A 16,540-nucleotide genomic window follows, 5' to 3' on the forward strand; every position below is an offset into this window, starting at 1 on the left:
CGCCTGCCAATGCAGGGGACACGGGTTTGAGCCCGGGTCCGGGAAGATCCCACAAGCCGCGGAGCAGCTAAGCCCATGTGCCACAACTACTGAGCCCACGCACTGCAACTACTGAAGCCCACACGCTGCAACTACTTAAGCCCACACGCCTAGAGCCCGTACTCCGCAACAAGAGAGGCCACTGCAATGAGAAGCCAGTGCACCGCAATGAAGAGTAGCCCCCGCTCTCTGCGACTAGAGAAGGCCGGCACGCAGCAATGAAGACCCAATGCAGCCAAAAATAAAAAATAAATTAATAAATTAAGTTTTAAAAATTTGAGTAAACGAATTTTAAAAGCAAGCGGGTGCAAAACTTGAATTTTGTTTTTCTCTCTCTTAAGAGGACAAGATTTCTTAAAATGTTGAATTGCCTTTGATAACAGATTTCAAGTTTCTTTCCTTTTAAGTGATTTGTTCTGTATTTGCCTTTGAAATCTTTATTGTTACTTTGCCTAAGTGAATAACTATTGTTTCAGAGTGACCTGTTGTCCTATCTGAGTGTTCTAAACCCTTTTTGATATTTTTTTTCACAAAACTTCCTGAATCAGGGACTTCCCTGGTGGCCCAGTGGTTAAGGCTTCACCTTCCAATGCAGGGGGCGTGGGCTCAATCCCTGGTGGGATAGCTAAGATCCCACATGCCTCAAAAAACAAACAAACCAACCATAAAACAAAAGCAATATTGTAACAAATTCAATAAAAGCTTTAAAGAAAACCCCTCCTAAATCAAATTCCAGTGAAGTCCTTTAGCTAACTTTGGGATGCTTCGAAGGGCACCTGAAACATCCCAAAGAGAGATATTAAACTAACTGGGTTCATTTGGTATGTTAAATTACATGGGAAGTATTGTCAAATGAGTAATAAATCTTCTTAGGTTATATTGTATGGTAAATGTTACTAATATAGATATCCTAGAAATTATATGGAGTTCCTAAAATTCTGATACGTCCTGGTAAAATGTTGTCAGTCATAATTCTAGTTATTATCTGAAAGTGTTGTATGTCACAGCAGTAACCAAGTTTCTTTGTCAGTTGCATTGTAATCAGATTTAAACATGCCTCCTTAAGTCTTTCATCATTATAGACAGTTATGGTTTTATTCTGATGCCTTTGCAAAAATGTTTCCTCTTCAAGAAGATTTATAAAAAGGACTTTTGGACAAATACAAGTTTCTGACTTTCAGACCATAATACTGAACTGGGTAAGAAATTAAAGAATCCTAATGAGAAACTGTTAACAAAAATAGTTACATAAGACTGAGTGAACTGGTGAATATGGTTATAGTTTTTATGGTTTCTATCGGAAAAATTACTGGAAATCTGTGTTTTTCAGGTATTAGGAAACCTTTCCCTCAAACTCATTATCACTTAACAGTAATTTGGTAAATTATATCTTTGTAAGCAGGATTGGAACATATCTTTTTTCTCTAACTGCTCCCTCCAGAGATTGTAAACTCTTAGGTTCCTAGCAGCTTTATCAGATAAATTAGGAAGGCCACTCACTAACAGGTACAGAAGGCTCAAGGTATTTGGGGGACCTTAAAAAGGGAGGAATTCACCTAGATCTGTTAGGTGAAATCTGTGATAAGCCCTTGGAGTGACTTTCCTAGCTCTGAGAGGTCTTTTAAAAGTTCAGTATGAGACTCCTTATAAAAGTTTCAGCAAAGCAAAAAGCCTGTATGATCAACAATAGTTTATATAAATTATCAGGCCAAGTTAATTGAGACCAGACTTATTTTGCAAACAAACTAGTCTTAATTTGGTTATATTTGGTAAACATGAGGGTAATTTTAGAGAGAAAAGGATTATATTTCAGTGAATATTAAGTTCCAGTTTTGTTAATGGAGGTCTGTATTTAATAAGACTCACTTCCCAGATAGTTCCTTGCTGTTATGTTATATTAATGTAAAGTTTAATTGAATTGTTAAAAGGACACTCTCAGTTTGTTTCTGAAGCCTATCTCAGTAATCTATTTTTGGATGAAGATCAGATGTCCCACGACATGCAACCAGGGGATTATGCATACTGGAAAAGACATAGTTTAAAGGACTATCTCCAACCTAGATGGAAGGACCCTTATCTGGTACTTTTAACTAGCTCATGCACACCGAAACTGAAGGGAATTGATTCTTGGATTAATTTCTACTCACGAAGGGCCCCTGCACCGGACTGGTCTATAGAGAGGACTGCTGACCTCAAACTCACCTTAAAATGATGCTCAAACAGAGGAAACTACACTCACAGCCGGATGATAAGAAGACGACATCAGAAGTAGACAGCTTACCCAAGATGCTGGACCTGATTCGTAGGATCATTTATAATGTTTTCTTGTCTTCCAGGACCCTTGCATATAAATCAGATGTTTTTCTATCATGGACACGATCCTATGCTAGTTTGAAAAATCAATCCAATTGTTGGGTTTGTGGCCAATTACCTGTGTCTAGTCCTTCTGGATTACCTTGGTGGATTTCTCCACTCCAAGGCTCTAATTGGATGGCCCTTAGAACATTTATTTTACAAGAAAGAAAGTTCAGTCCTGTTCAGGCTACTCTTGATATTACTAGATGGGATCACCTCACCTAGCCAATTAATAATACCTGCTCTGACCCTGGCCAAAAAAATGAATTTTCCTCTAAAGTTATTCAAGCTCAATCAGAGCAACAGCAAAATTTCAGCCCAGGAATAAAACCTCCTAAAATTTTTTATTTTTTATTTTTTTGCGGTATGCGGGCCTCTCACTGCTGTGGCCCCTGGCAGAGCACAGGCTCCGGACGCGCAGGCCCAGCGGCCATAGCTCACGGGCCCAGCCGCTCCGCAGCATGTGGGATCCTCCCGGACCGGGGCACGAACCCGCGTCCCTTGCATCGGCAGGCGGACTCTCAACCACTGCGCCACCAGGGAAGCCCCTAAAACCTCCTATAATTATGTGATGGATTTATGTGGTTAACACCAGGCTATGGTCATTTAAGTTTTAAGGCCCCCTTTTATCTTGGGAACAATTAAACTATACTAAGGATAACCAGCCTAGTAACACTAGGAAGTTGGGCTGGGCTGGGGGTCTTATGGGCAGTGCCAATACATCATTTCCCTGAAAGATAAGGATTGGTACAGAACAGACCAAGTCAGATGACCTAAGGATATACGGGGCTGCACCTAATGGAAGTTCTTGGCTTAATTCTCACTTACGACTTGAATAATACTGCTAGCTATGTTATCTGTATTTTACCTGTTTTACAAGATTGTTGTTTCTTGCATTACCAAATGTGTGACTGAGCCACCGACAAAAATATATAGTTCTGTGTGAGATCAATGATTGTACTAGTGTAACTCTAGATATGGGAAGATACAACAAGAGGGAATTTTTCCTGGACCATAATACATTAGTAAGACAGGTGGTCTAGAGTCTTTAGTTATTGCTTATAAGACCTAGTCCAGTAACAGCACATTGAATGACCTCTCAGCGAAGTCTTCGCCAGACCTAGGAAGGAGCCTTCCTAGCACTGCGGGACGAATTGGTCATGAAATGCCTCCCAAAGCATGGTCAGATTTATGACTGCAAGGGGGCCCTGTCAACTACAATTGACACTTGCCATCTACCTCTACAAGGATTAAATCATGTGCTCTGCAGCTGCTGACTTTCAACACCCGCCCCGAAAGGAGTTCAGGGTGGAGAGCAGAAATGAGGCCTCTGTGCTCTGGGAAAATTGGCAGAACAGGTCTTCAGATAGTTAAATATTTTCAGGAGCTGATTTTATGAGCCCAGTTCTTGTATCTCCTCGGATCTAGAAAAGCACTAAAATCCTTCATGATGACGACTGCTCCTCGTGACTAGCAGAAACCTGCTGCAGAATAATATGTGCTCGATCGCATGGACTCCCCTCCCCCCTTCGCCCAAATCACATCTATCCTGACCTTCCCCGCTGCCTCTCTGGAGCAGTTTCTCAGAGCTCTCTGAAATGCTGTCTCCCGGGCTGCAGTCCTCGTTTTGCCCCAAATAAAACTGAACTCACAACTCTCACGTGCATTTTTTTTTAAGTTGACAAAGTTAAAAAGCAAAACCCAAGGAACAGGCTGGAGACTGGCTTCTTGCCTCTCCATTGCCACCTGACGGCCGCTCTGTGAACTACAGCCCCAGCGGCGCGGCTCCTGACAAGGCGACTGAGAGCCAATGGAAGCAGGTTCACTAGGACTTTCAGGAGAAGAAAAGTCCAGCCAATCAGCCAAGCCCTTTCCGCGTCCAAAACCCACGCCCGGGACTCACAGGACGAAAAAGCGCTCAGAACCAGCAAGGACGCTAACGGCCTCTGAAGTGGGCTGGACCAGGTCACCAACCAGGCACCCCCATCTCCGGTCTCGTCTCTCACAGACGCCAGAACCCCAGCCCCAGAGTCACCTGCCTCCGAGGCTTCGCCTTCGCAGGGTCGACGCGGTCGCTGACTCACCTCAGGGCCAGGTGTGGAGCATACGACTCAGGAGGGCCAGTCAGGGCCGACGTTCCCTGATTGGTTCAGGGGTGGGCATGTGACTAAGCCTGGCCAATCAGAGCAAGCCTTGAGACTATCCCTGAGCATGCTGGGGCAAAGGCTGCTGCACGGAAGCAGCAGCCTCGGGAGCTGGTAGTTGGCGCGCGGAGCATGTTCTGCAAAGGGAAGCAGCCCCGAGGAGCGGCAGTGAAGTGATGGAACCAGAGCAATGGGGCCTGGCCGCATGCTTTGATCCCTGGGTCCAAGCCTTCCTGACACGGCACTATTTGGTTTTGTGGAAAAGTTTCTTTTTTTTCTGTGCCTGAAGGAAGGCAACAGAAAGAGTCTAATGGCACGTGCTTCCAGAAGAATAAGTACTTGGATTGGAGGGAGCGATGGAGCCGATCCGGTAGTCAGGAGATAGGGGCAGGGTGCTGTGCGAAAGGGGGGAGATCTGTACGATGACTTGAGATCAGGGAGCTTTAAACAGGCAGAATCAACTCACCAGCAAACCACACAGGAAATGAAAGCAGGAGGTGAACACCTCCATTTTAAATTTTATTTCCTTTGATTTCCTGTAATAAAAATTTTCAACCACTGAAGCACTGGAAGAATAGTTTGATTAACTCATTACCTAGATTCAACAAGTGTCAGCCTTTTGTCACATTTACGTTAACTTTTTTGTTCAACCACTTCAAAAGAAGGCGCAGACATCATGACTAGAGGGAGAACTTTCACAGCTACCTGTGAATCCCTCCTCCAGCATCAAGAATTGACGTGTGGTCTGCACTTGGATGAGGTTCCTGCAGGACCTGGGTGTGCTCTTAAACTGACCGAAGGCCACCCCTCGGCTTGCTGTCCTTAGCTATCCTGGCACAACTTGAAATATATGGGCTGTAGCTCTGCTGGAGATTGCAAGTGGCCTCTTACCTTCACAGGCTCACAGGACCAGCCCCATGGGACCAGTGGCTCCTCTGCTGAAATCCCCTGGGACTAGAACCTGCCCCATATGCAGGGATCAGGGAGATGGAGAGCTGTATGAAGTACTGCTGTGCTTCCTGTTTCACATCCTTTCTAAGTCAGCTAGGTGCTGTGTGAGCATTGTATAGTGTGACTTTGATTGGCCTAAACCAAACCCGCTGCTGAGATCTCGCGTGCGTTTCACCTCTAAGTACTTAAGCATGCGTCTCTTAAACATAAGGATATCCTACACAGCGAAAGAGGCATTATCACATGCAAGAAAATTTAAAATTCTATAATGCCACCTCACATCCAGTCTATTTTCAAGTTTCCTCAACTGTCCCCAAAGTATTCATTATAGCTGCTGTTTAAAAGTAAGGATCCAGGCTTCCCTGGTGGCGCAGTGGTTGAGAGTCCGCCTGCCGATGCAGGGAACACGGGTTCGTGCCCCGATCCGGGAAGATCCCACATGCCGCAGAGCGGCTGGGCCCGTGAGCCATGGCCGCTGAGCCTGCGCGTCCGGAGCCTGTGCTCCACAACGGGAGAGGCCACAACAGTGAGAGGCCCGCGTACCGCAAAAAAAAAAAAAAAAAAAGGATCCAATGGAAGATTGTTGGCAAAGATTCTCTCCTTGACCAAATTTCACTCCGGCTCCTCTGAGTCCAGCTTGGCCCCGTCCTTGGGCATATCCTCCACGAGCCCAGTTTTAGCAAGAATCCTGCTAAGTCAGTTTGGCCAGAATTTCCCACCTTGATATCTGATCATCCTGGATATCTGACCGAATCCCTCATCCTCCACTGCCCCCAAGTGATGACGGATCACCCTGGCCTGCCTTCAGCAAAAATCTTGTTTAGCCAGAATCCCCCCTTATCCCTGATGTTTCCTTAATAATTTTCCATTCACTGACCCCCACCTTTGTTCTATTCCCATGTTTCCTCCTTGTATTCAGAGTTGAGCGCGGTCTTATCATGAGGTCCCTTCTCCCCTGTCGACTTAAAGAAATTGCACAACGTGAGAGTTGTGAGTTCAGTTTTATTTGGGGCAAAATGAGGGCTGCAGCCCGGGAGACAGCATTTCAGAGAGCTCTGAGAAACTGCTCCAGAGAGGCAGCGGGGAAGGTCAGGATAGATGTGATTTGGGCGAAGGGGGGAGGGGAGTCCATGCGATCGAGTACATATTATTCTGCAGCAGGTTTCTGCTAGTCACGAGGAGCAGTCGTCACCATGAAGGATTTTAGTGCTTTTCTAGATCCGAGGAGATACAAGAACTGGGCTCATAAAATCAGCTCCTGAAAATATTTAACTCTCTGAAGACCTGTTCTGCCAGTTTTTCCCAGAGCACAGAGGACCTCATTTCAGCTCTCCACCCTGAACTCCTTTGGGGGGTGGGGGTGTTGAAAATCAGCAGCTGCAGAGCACATGATTTAATCCTTGTAGATTACCGATGGCAAGCGCCAGTGGCGAGTGCCAATTGTAGTTGACACCCCCTATTGCAATAGTTAAGTAAAACCTGCTTTTACCACTTTAACTACTGGCAGGCTCTGGATTTCTCTGACGTTGTGAGACTGGAGATTTTTATGGACCAAACCCTAAAGCGGTGTAAATTACTTGTCCTCACATTCCATTGTCCAGAACACTGTCACACGGTCCCACTAGAAGGAAACTGGGACAGGTAATTTATCTGCGTGAGGCATTGTTTTTACTGCAGGAAGAGCACATCACAGTGGTAAACGTTAATGGCTATTGCTGGTTGCTCTCCAAGCACCCATTTTCCCCTCCTACTATTACCCCAATTTTTGTATCCCGAGGGAAACTGACACCGCCTTTGAGTATGGCTGGCAGAGGGGACGTGAGTGCAGACTAGACTCCAAGGTTGGCGGGTGGAAGCCATTACAGGTACTTATGCAAATAAATGACATGGTGAAAATATATTTTTTAAAAAGGAACTCATCGCGATTCACGCATAAAATGCCCTTTCCCGACGTGGTTGCACGAGACCTAACAGACAAGACAGCTGTCTTGGGTGGGGTCTGCTTCACAGAGAGTTGCCTGTGGGGTTCTCTCTCAGAGGAAAGCGGTGGAGGATTGCGTTATTATTCACAAGCATGCGCTGCCGCTTTCTGCAGCAGACCTCTCCGGCCCTGCTCCGTTAACAGCACTCTGGGTCACCTGCCTTCCTCTGGCCAATGGATGCATTAAAGAAAAAATGATTCCTCCTGCCCCCTGTTAAAGACTGGTAAGGCAGGCTTTATTCAAGAGGGGTCATGGGGATAAGTGGGGATTTGCAGTGGGGAAGAGGGATTGGGCTCGCCGCCAAGCACGACGAGGCAAAGTGGGAATTTATAACCTAGGAGCAGGGTGGAGTCCGTGGATGGAAAATTGATAAAAGGAAACAGGGGTAAGGGAGGATTCTGGCTAAACAAGATCTTTGCTGGAGAGAGGTCAGGGAGATTGCACATCACCTGGGGTTGGTGGAGGATGAAGAACTGGATTAGATATGGAGGGTGATCAGGTAACAGAGGGTGGGGGATTCTGGCTAAACGGACTTAGCAAGACTCTTGCTAAAATTGGACAACGCAGAGATGAACACTGAAGTCTAAAAGTCGAAGGCTGGTTGAAAAAGAACTCAGAGGAGCCTGAGCGGAGTCTGGTGGAGGAGAGAAGCTTTGTCAGATGCGAGCAAAAGTGACATGTGTCACTTCCCAGCAGAAGCTTTACTGGTTGATGCATAACTAGCAACAGTTCTCTCTTTTCCCTCTGCTGTGCCGGGGACCGTGCCCCACACAGGGGCTGCTCCTTCAGGCTGGGGCATCAAGTGTGGATTAGAGCTCCCAGGTGACCCACGATGGACTCATAGTATGTGAAAGGACTCTTTGTTGGTAGAAGCCTAGTGGTTTGGGACTAATTTGTTACTGCAACAGAACCCAGCCTCTCCTGACCTACAGAGAAATCTTTATTTCCATTCCAGCAGTGCTTCCCAGACAGGACAGTCCTTCTGTCGGCAGCTCTGACCAGCTTCCTGAGGCTGAGACAGAACCTGTTTCCCTGCAGCCTCTGCCTTGGCCCCAGCTCCAGCCTCGGCCATGAACGGGGCCCAGCTGCTCCCTCCCATGGGACCAGCCTGCAGTGATTTACAGGTGAAGGAGCCTCTGCAGGGTCCACACTCTCAGCTTCCAGGAAGAGCTCCCACTTTGTCTGGCAAGCTCTTTTGGCACCAAGTTCAGGACTTATGACTGTTTCAAGGGCCTTCATTTATATTTGACATCTAAAAATTCATTTTGTTACATCCAAAAAATTTTTTCAAAACCTGTAAAACCAAGATTAATAAATGTTTAATTAAATGCCTACAAAATATAACATTACAGTTAATTTCTTCATCATTAAATCTCGTGTTCATAAAACTTTCAGGACAGCAGAAAACATGTGGCTTAGATTTTCTCATTTTGCAAGAATTCCCCACAAAGTAAGATGAAAGATGACTGCTCAGAAACTACAGTCAATCATAAGTTGAGTGAACCACTTGTGCCAAATATTTTCAGAAGCAAAACCATAAAAATCCTTTCAAATTTTATAGCAAAGGATTATATTTTCTGTGATATGTGGGTGCCTTTCTATATATTCAACAGAGGATATGGAGTGAGCCTCCAAAGGGAAAGCCTTTAAAGAGCGTCTTTTGTACGTTTGTTTGTTTTTTGTTTTTTCGGTTTACGGCAGCACTTTTCTTCACAATGATGCGTTGCTGGGGCCTAATGTTCTCACGTGACAATATAAAACCAAAATTTCTCGTCACCTCTTAAAGAACTGAGAATTGTGTACAAAAATCTTACATAAATTAAAAGGATGAATAAATGTTCAGGTGTAAATGCAAACCATTTTCTAACTCAAGGCTAGTAACAACCCACAGTGTACCGGCAGGAAAACATCAGGTAAGAAAGGAAAGCGCGTCCTAAGGCTTGGACCTCCCCAGACTCTATCAGGCCGGCAAGACAGAAATGACAGGTGGTTCAGGACTCTTGCCAGCCTCTAGAGAAATCCTGGAATAGGCAGTTCTGACATGTTAATACCCTGCTCAGATCGGGAGATTCATAGTCTCACAGATTCTCATCCAGCCAACGATTTCTCTTCCATAAATATTTTCTCACCTCAGCCACGAAATGACAGAGCCGCCTGTAGCTAGGGGTTTAGATCAAAGTTATGCACAGGGTAGTAAACATACACCAAGGCAAGAATTGAATGAATACAAGGTCAAAATCAGCAGCGAGTTCTACAATCTCAGATATAAACTTCAAGGACAATTTTCGAAGGTTTATTCCAGTTTCAGGAGGCTGGCACGACTTGTGTGCACTCGCCAGGGCAAATTTATACTTCTAAATGAACTCACGCAGCAAATGCTGTGCATCTGTTTGCGGTCTGTTTAGAAGCATTTGTGGTGGACGATGGAGAGGCCGAGTCCTGCTGGCTGAGGCCAGGGTGAAGCCTGATCCCCACCAAGTACTTGTGTTCGGGAGGAGTGAGCATCGTTTTTTTTTTTTTTTTGGCTGTGCCACATGGCATGTGGAACCAGGGATAGAACCCAGGCCCCCTGCATTGGGAGCGTAGAGTCTTAGCCACTGGACCGCCAGGGAAGTCCTGGGAGTGAGCATCTTGATCTTCATCCTGCTGGCAGCCAGGACCCTGATCTCCCTCTGCATCCTGTCCAGGATACTGGGGTACATGGTAGTCCCACCAGACAGCACCATTGAAGGCGGACAGGTCCTTCTGGATGTGGACGTTACCCTTGATGATGGAGAGGAAGGTGGTCTCGTGGATGCTACAGGACCCCAAACCCAGGATGGAGGGCTGGAAAAGCGCCTGTGGACACAGAACCCGCTCCTTGTTGATGGGGAGCACTTGACCGTCAAGTGGTTCACAGCTCTTCTCAGGGAGGAGGAGGATGTGGTGGCATCTCCTGCTCCAAGTCCAGTGCCACGTCGTAGAGCTGCTCCCTGACGCCACACGTGATTTCCCTCTCAGCCATGGTGGTGAAGCTGTAGCCAGGCAGCATGAGGTCCCAGCCAGCCAGGTCCAGACGCAGGAAGGCTGGGGCAGGGCATAAACCCACGGAGACGGGCACCATGTGGGTGACCCACCCCCTGAGTCCACAACAATACCAGAGGTGCAGCTAGAGGCATCGCACAGGGACAGCACGGCCTGGATGGCCACTTATATGGCGTGTTGAATGTCTCGAACAGGATCTGGGTCATCTCATGGCTGGCCTTGCGGTTGTGGTGGCAGCCCCCTCGGCCAGCATCACCAGGTGGTCCTTGGGGGCCACTCCCAGCTCACTGTAGAAGGTGTGGTACTAGGTGTCCCTTGTGTCCTCTCAGTTGCTGATGATGGTGTGCTCCACGGGGTACTTGAGGGTCAAGATGCCCCGCCTGCCCTGGGCCTCTTCCCCCACCGTAGCTATCCTTCTGCTCCACGCGCACCATGACGCCCCGGTGTCGGGGATGACTGACCATGGACTGGAACACGGCTGGGGGCGCGTCATCCCCAGCAAAGCCAGCTTTGCACGTGCCAGAGTCGTTACGGATGACCAGTGGACGATCCTTCTTCCACTGCGGTGCGTGGAGAGTGGGCAGAAGGGCGAGAGGCGGGAGGACACGCCAGCGACCGCAAGGAGGTGGTGATGCTGCTAGTGGCCCTTTGTGGGATGCAGTCGGGTCCCCGCCCTGCCTGTGATGGAGATGGCTAGTACCTCCCCAACATCCCGTCGTCCTTCATCCTTCATCCTAGCGGTCCTAGATAGTGGTTCCCAAAGTGTGACCGCTGCACAGCAGCATCGTCATCCATGGGAACTTCTTAGAAACACAGTTCCTCAGATTCCACCACAGCCTTACTGAGTCAGAAACTCTGGGGTTGGGCCCAGCACTCTGAGTTTTAACAATCCCTCCAGTTGATTAGGACATCCGCTCAAGTTTAAGAACCACTGCCAGGGGACTTCCCTGGTGGTCCAGTGGCTAAGACTCCAGGCTCCCAGTGCAGGGGGCCCGGGTTCAATCCCTGGTCAGGGAACTAGATCCCACATGCCACAACTAAGAGTTTTCATGCCACAACGAAGATCGAAGATCCCGCATGCCGTAACTAAGACCCAATGCAGCCAAATAAAAATAAATAAATATTAAAAAAAAAAAAGAACCACTGCCAATACTCTCTGAGAGCCACAACGAATTCAGCAAAAGACTTCATTTCCCAGTATTTCCTCTGCTGCTAGGTGAGGCCATGGGGCTAAATGTGGACAAAATATGTGTTGGAACTTCCAGGAAGTGTCCTTAAAAGGAAGAGGCCCTTCTTTGGACTTCTCCTCCAGCTGCTGATCTGGAATGCAGTTGTAATGGCTGGAGCTCTAGCAGCCATTTTGAATCACGTGGGTGAAGCTTAATATTTAGGGATGGTGGAGCGGTGAGCTAATAACAGCCTGAGTCCCTGGGACCCTGTGAAGCTGCCATATATGAGAGAGAAATAAACTTCTGTCTTACATAAGCCACTGTTACTTAGTTTTCTGTTACGTGCGGCTGTGTTCTAACTGATGCACCACCCTGGTCGCCTTCTCAGGATCAAAGGCTGAATCAGCAGGAGCCCCTGTTCTGGCTCTTCTGAGTTCTAAAGTCTGGTCCATGCCTGCCTCCTCGCCCTCCTCCTGGGTTCATACTTGTTCCCCCACCCGCCTGCTGGACAGCGGGCTGAGGAGACGGTTACTGCACTGTCCCTCCGTGCCCCTGACTCTGGGTCCGTTACAGTCCAGCCTCTTCTCAGCTAAGTCTTCCCTCACCTGCCCCCATCCATCGCCTCGCCATGGGTGGCCTGGCTGGCGGGTTATGCCTCTAAGTGCCCAAAGAGAAGCGAGAGTCACATGTCAGGGAAGCGGGTGGGATGAGGAAGCTTCGCAGAGCTGGGTGTCAGTGGGGTCAGGATTCAGCAAGCAGAGCTGGGAGGGGGAGAGCATGAACAAAACAGCAGAGGTGAAAACACGGAGGCCTGAACACGGTCGGGGGCGGGGGGGGGGGGGTGAGGGACGGGCGTGGGGAGTGGTGCTTGGAGGGAAAGAGGCAGGAAATGAGTGCGCACAAGCGCACAGGGACTGGCACGCAGGATGCAGGATCTGCCCTCAGGGCCAGGCCGGTTGCTACCGACAAACTTTACGGAGGTGTAATCTACATAAAGCACAATGTAATCGTTGCACGGACCACTGTCGCGCTACGGGACACAATAGAACTTTTCCGTCTTTGTAAAAAGTTCCTTCTTGTCCCTTTGCAGGCCTCCCTCACCTGCCTCGGGTCCCCTTAGATTAGTTTCCTGGGAATTCCCTACGAAAGGAATCACACAGTCTGCAGTTTCTTGTCTTGCCTTCTTTCACTCACACAAAGTTTTTGAGACTCATCCAGGAGCAGGATTCCAGTTTATCCATTCCCCAGCTGAGGGATGTGTGGGTTGCTTCCAGTTTGGGGAGACTGTACAAAGCTGCTATGAGTATTCATGTGCGAGGCTTTTGGATGGACATTCATTTTCATTTCTCTTGGGTGAATACCTGGAAATGGGATGGCTGGGTCTTATGGAGTTCTATGTTAAACTTTGTAAGAATCCACCAAACTGTTTTCCAGAGTGGTTGGCAAAGTGAGAGTCCTAGGTCCTCTGTACCCGCACCAGGATTTGCTATTGTTAAACTGAATTTTAGCCATCTTCGTGAGCGTTTAGTGATATAGCATTGTGGCTTTAATTCACATTTCTCTGAAGACTAATGATGTTGAACATTTTTTCATGTGTTGTTTTTTGTGTTTTTTGTGGGTTTTTTTACCACTCATATATCTTCTTTATTTAAGCATCTGTCCAAGTCATCTGCCTATTTTGAAAACTGGATTATTTGCTTTCTTCTTTTTTTTTTTTTTCTTTGCGGTACGCGGGCCTCTCACTGTTGTGGCCTCTCCCGTTGCGGAGCACAGGCTCCAGACGCGCAGGCTCAGCGGCCATGGCTCACGGGCCCAGCCGCTCCGCGGCACGTGGGATCTTCCCAGACAGGGGCACGAACGTGTGTCCCCTGCATCGGCAGGCGGACCTCAACCACTGCGCCACCAGGGAAGCCCCTTGCTTTCTTACTGTTGATTTTCTTGAGGTGAAATTTGAATAACGTGTATTCCATCATGGCCCATTTTAAAGTGTACAATTCAGTGGCATTTAGTACTTTCACAGTATTGTGCAACCAGCACCTCTGTCTAGTTTCAAGATATTTTCATCTCCCCAAAATGAACATCCATGGCCATTAAGCAATCACTCCCCTTTTGCCCTCCTCCCAGCTCCTGGAAACCACCAATCTGCCTCTGTCTCTGTGGATTTACCTATCCTGGACGTTTCATGTCAATGTCATACAGTATGTGGCCTTTTGTGTCTGGCTTCTCTCACTGAGCTTCAGGTTTCTGAGGTTCATCCATGCTGTGCCTTGTGTCGTAGCCTCTTCCTTTTATTGGATGAATAATATTCCCTTGTGCGGGGGCTTCCCTGGTGGCACAGTGGTTAAGAGTCCGCCTGCCAATGCAGGGGACATGGGTTCAAGCCCTGGTCCAGGAAGATCCCACATGCCGTGGAGCAACTAAGCCCGTGTACCACAACTCCTGAGCCTGCACTCTAGAGCCCGTGAGCCACAACTACTGAGCCCACATGCCAGAACTACTGAAGCACACGCGCCTAGAGCCCGTGCTCTGCAACAAGAGAAGCCACGACAATGAGAAGCCCGCGCACCGCAACGAAGAGTAGCCCCCACTCACCGCAACTAGAGAAAGCACGCGCATAGCAACGAAGACCCAACACAGCCAAAAATAAAAGAAAATATAAAGAATTAAATGTATTAAAAAATAATATTCCCTCGTGTGTAGACACCACACGTGTTTATCCTTTCATCTGTTGATGGACATTTGGGTTTTCTCCCCCTTTGGTTATTATGAATAATACGGCTTTTCACGTGTGTATACAAGTATTTGTTTGAGCATCTGTTTTCAGTCCTTTTGGATAGATGCCCAGGAGCACAACCGATGAGTCACATGGCAGCTCTATATTTGACTTTTTGAGGAACTGCCAAGCTGTTTCTGAATGGCTGCATCATTTTACATCGCCACCAGCAATGTAGGAGGGTTCCAATTTCTCCACAACCTCACCAATACTTGTTATCTTTTTTTAATAAATTTATTTATTTATTTATCTTTGGCTGTGTTGAGTCTTCATTGTTGTGCACGGGCTTTTCTGTAGTTGCGGCAAGCAGAGGCTACTCTTCATTGTGGTGCACGGGCTTCTCATTGTGGTGGCATCTCTTGTTGAAGAGCACGGGCTCTAGACTCGCGGCTTCATTTGTTGTGGCTCATGGGCTCAGTAGTTGTGGCTCGCGGGCTCTAGAGCGCAAGCTCAGTAGTTGTGGCACACGGGCTTAGTTGCTCCGCGGCATGTGGGATCTTTCCGGACCAGGGATCAAACCCGTGTCCCCTGCATTGGCAGATGGATTCTTAACCACTGCACCACCAGGGAAGTCCTTTCTGGTTTTTTTAAAGTACTTTCATTAAGGCCAACCTAGCAGGTGTGAAGTGAACCTTAGTATTGATTTTAAAGGGTGCTTATATAGTCCAGATGTAAGTCCTTTGTCACATATACGTATTGTGAATACTTCCTCTCAGTCTGTGCCTTTTGATGACAGGCAGGGTTTTGTTTGTTTTTTAATTGAATGTATTTAATCCTTACAAAGACTCTGCACTATTTTATTTCATTCTGACACACATCAGACTTATTGCAGCCTGCTTTATGTAAGAGGTATGTGAAAAAGTGGCACATAAATGAAATGTAAATGAGTTAGCCCTCCCTGGGTGGGCATTTATACAACTGTAATACACTATCTAAATGGGAAAGATTCCAGGGTGTGTGAGACATCCATGTGAATACTGAGTCACATCTGTGTGAGTGTGTGACTTATGATTGGGTGTGCCATCCATGTGGGGGACCTTTGAGCGTGTGTGATGTCTGTGTGTATGTGTGACATTGGAGTCCCTCATCATAGATTGATAAGGACCCTGGACCAGGCCGGACTTCTCCCCCACTGAGGCCAGTTCTAGATGAGCCTGTAAGTGAGGGCAGCCCTGTTGCCATCACATGGGTGGAGCTTGTCTCAGAATAAAGCCATGGAAGTGAAGAGAGCAGACAGAGCTTCAAGATAGAGAAAGACAAAACTCTGGGGTCGTGGAGCCCAGGATCCAGCTATACCTGAACCTTCACCCTGGGCCCTTGAGTTACATAAACCGATCAGTCCCTGCTCCTTTATTTGTAGCTGGTGTGAATCGTGTTTCATTGCAAGAGTCCTGACTAATATAAACACTTATGATGGGATGCAAATGGGGAAAAACTTCTTTCTGTTTGCTTCCACCTCCACCAAATACAGAACATGAATGAGTGGCAAGAGGCCAGGAAGAAGTGAAGGAGGTGGCCAGCTTCACTCCTGGGAGGGAGGCAGGTGGGCCAAGGCAGGTGTAGCACCACCAGGTGGGCCCCCCTCCCTCCGTTTCCTTTGGAGGGGCTTCTAGAGAAGGGGGAGGAGAAGTTGCCAGCAGGATGGTGGCAAAGGGGGCCTCCAGCTGGTGCAGTGGCAGGGCAGGTGAGGGAGGGGGTCAGGAGGCTCTAATACGCAGCTCAGGATGCCTCTCCCTGGACCTGGAGGGAGGGACCTGGAGCGCTGAGCCTGAGAAATAGGGTTTGGGGAGTGTTTGTTGTGACTCCAGGCTGGGAGGGACCCAGTGGAGTTGAGTTGGGAGGTGGCTCCTGGCGGATCATCAGCCCTCAACTCTGCACTTTCCATCATGGGAGTAATTTTTAAAAACGGTCCTGGCAGCTAGGGTGCTGCTGTGGCTCAGCTCAGTGCCCGCCACGTGCTGAGGGTAACAGCTGCAGAGAGTGGGAGGCCAGCAAGAAGCTCGGGGCCCAGGCCTGGGCTGGGCATGGCCAGCGGGAGGAGGCTGCTACAGCCTCGCTGCCAGGCTCTGAACACACACTCTCCCACCCCATCCTCTCAACTGT

The 16,540-nt window shown here is 48.0% G+C and overlaps 1 protein-coding gene and 1 pseudogene across 5 annotated transcripts in view; both read right to left on the reverse strand.

The window, feature by feature from the left end:
* The window catches only part of SHMT1 (serine hydroxymethyltransferase 1), a 60,467-nt gene extending 55,917 nt beyond the window's left edge, over positions 1–4,550 (reverse strand). For 2 of the 5 annotated variants that reach the window (XM_067716632.1, XM_067716630.1), the window contains exon 1: positions 4,479–4,548. The gene's annotated coding sequence lies outside the window, so the exon portion shown is untranslated. Of the gene's footprint in view, positions 1–4,429 lie in introns of all 5 variants that reach the window. The other 3 variants (XM_067716628.1, XM_067716627.1, XM_067716631.1) reach the window with 3 other exon arrangements.
* A 4,216-nt stretch (positions 4,551–8,766) lies between these two features.
* LOC137211921 (actin, cytoplasmic 2-like) lies at positions 8,767–12,432 on the reverse strand (annotated as a pseudogene).
* Between the last annotated feature and the right edge of the window lie 4,108 nt (positions 12,433–16,540).

This window comes from Pseudorca crassidens, chromosome 19 (assembly GCF_039906515.1).
Source record: "Pseudorca crassidens isolate mPseCra1 chromosome 19, mPseCra1.hap1, whole genome shotgun sequence".
In the NCBI taxonomy this organism is placed as follows: domain Eukaryota; kingdom Metazoa; phylum Chordata; class Mammalia; order Artiodactyla; family Delphinidae; genus Pseudorca; species Pseudorca crassidens.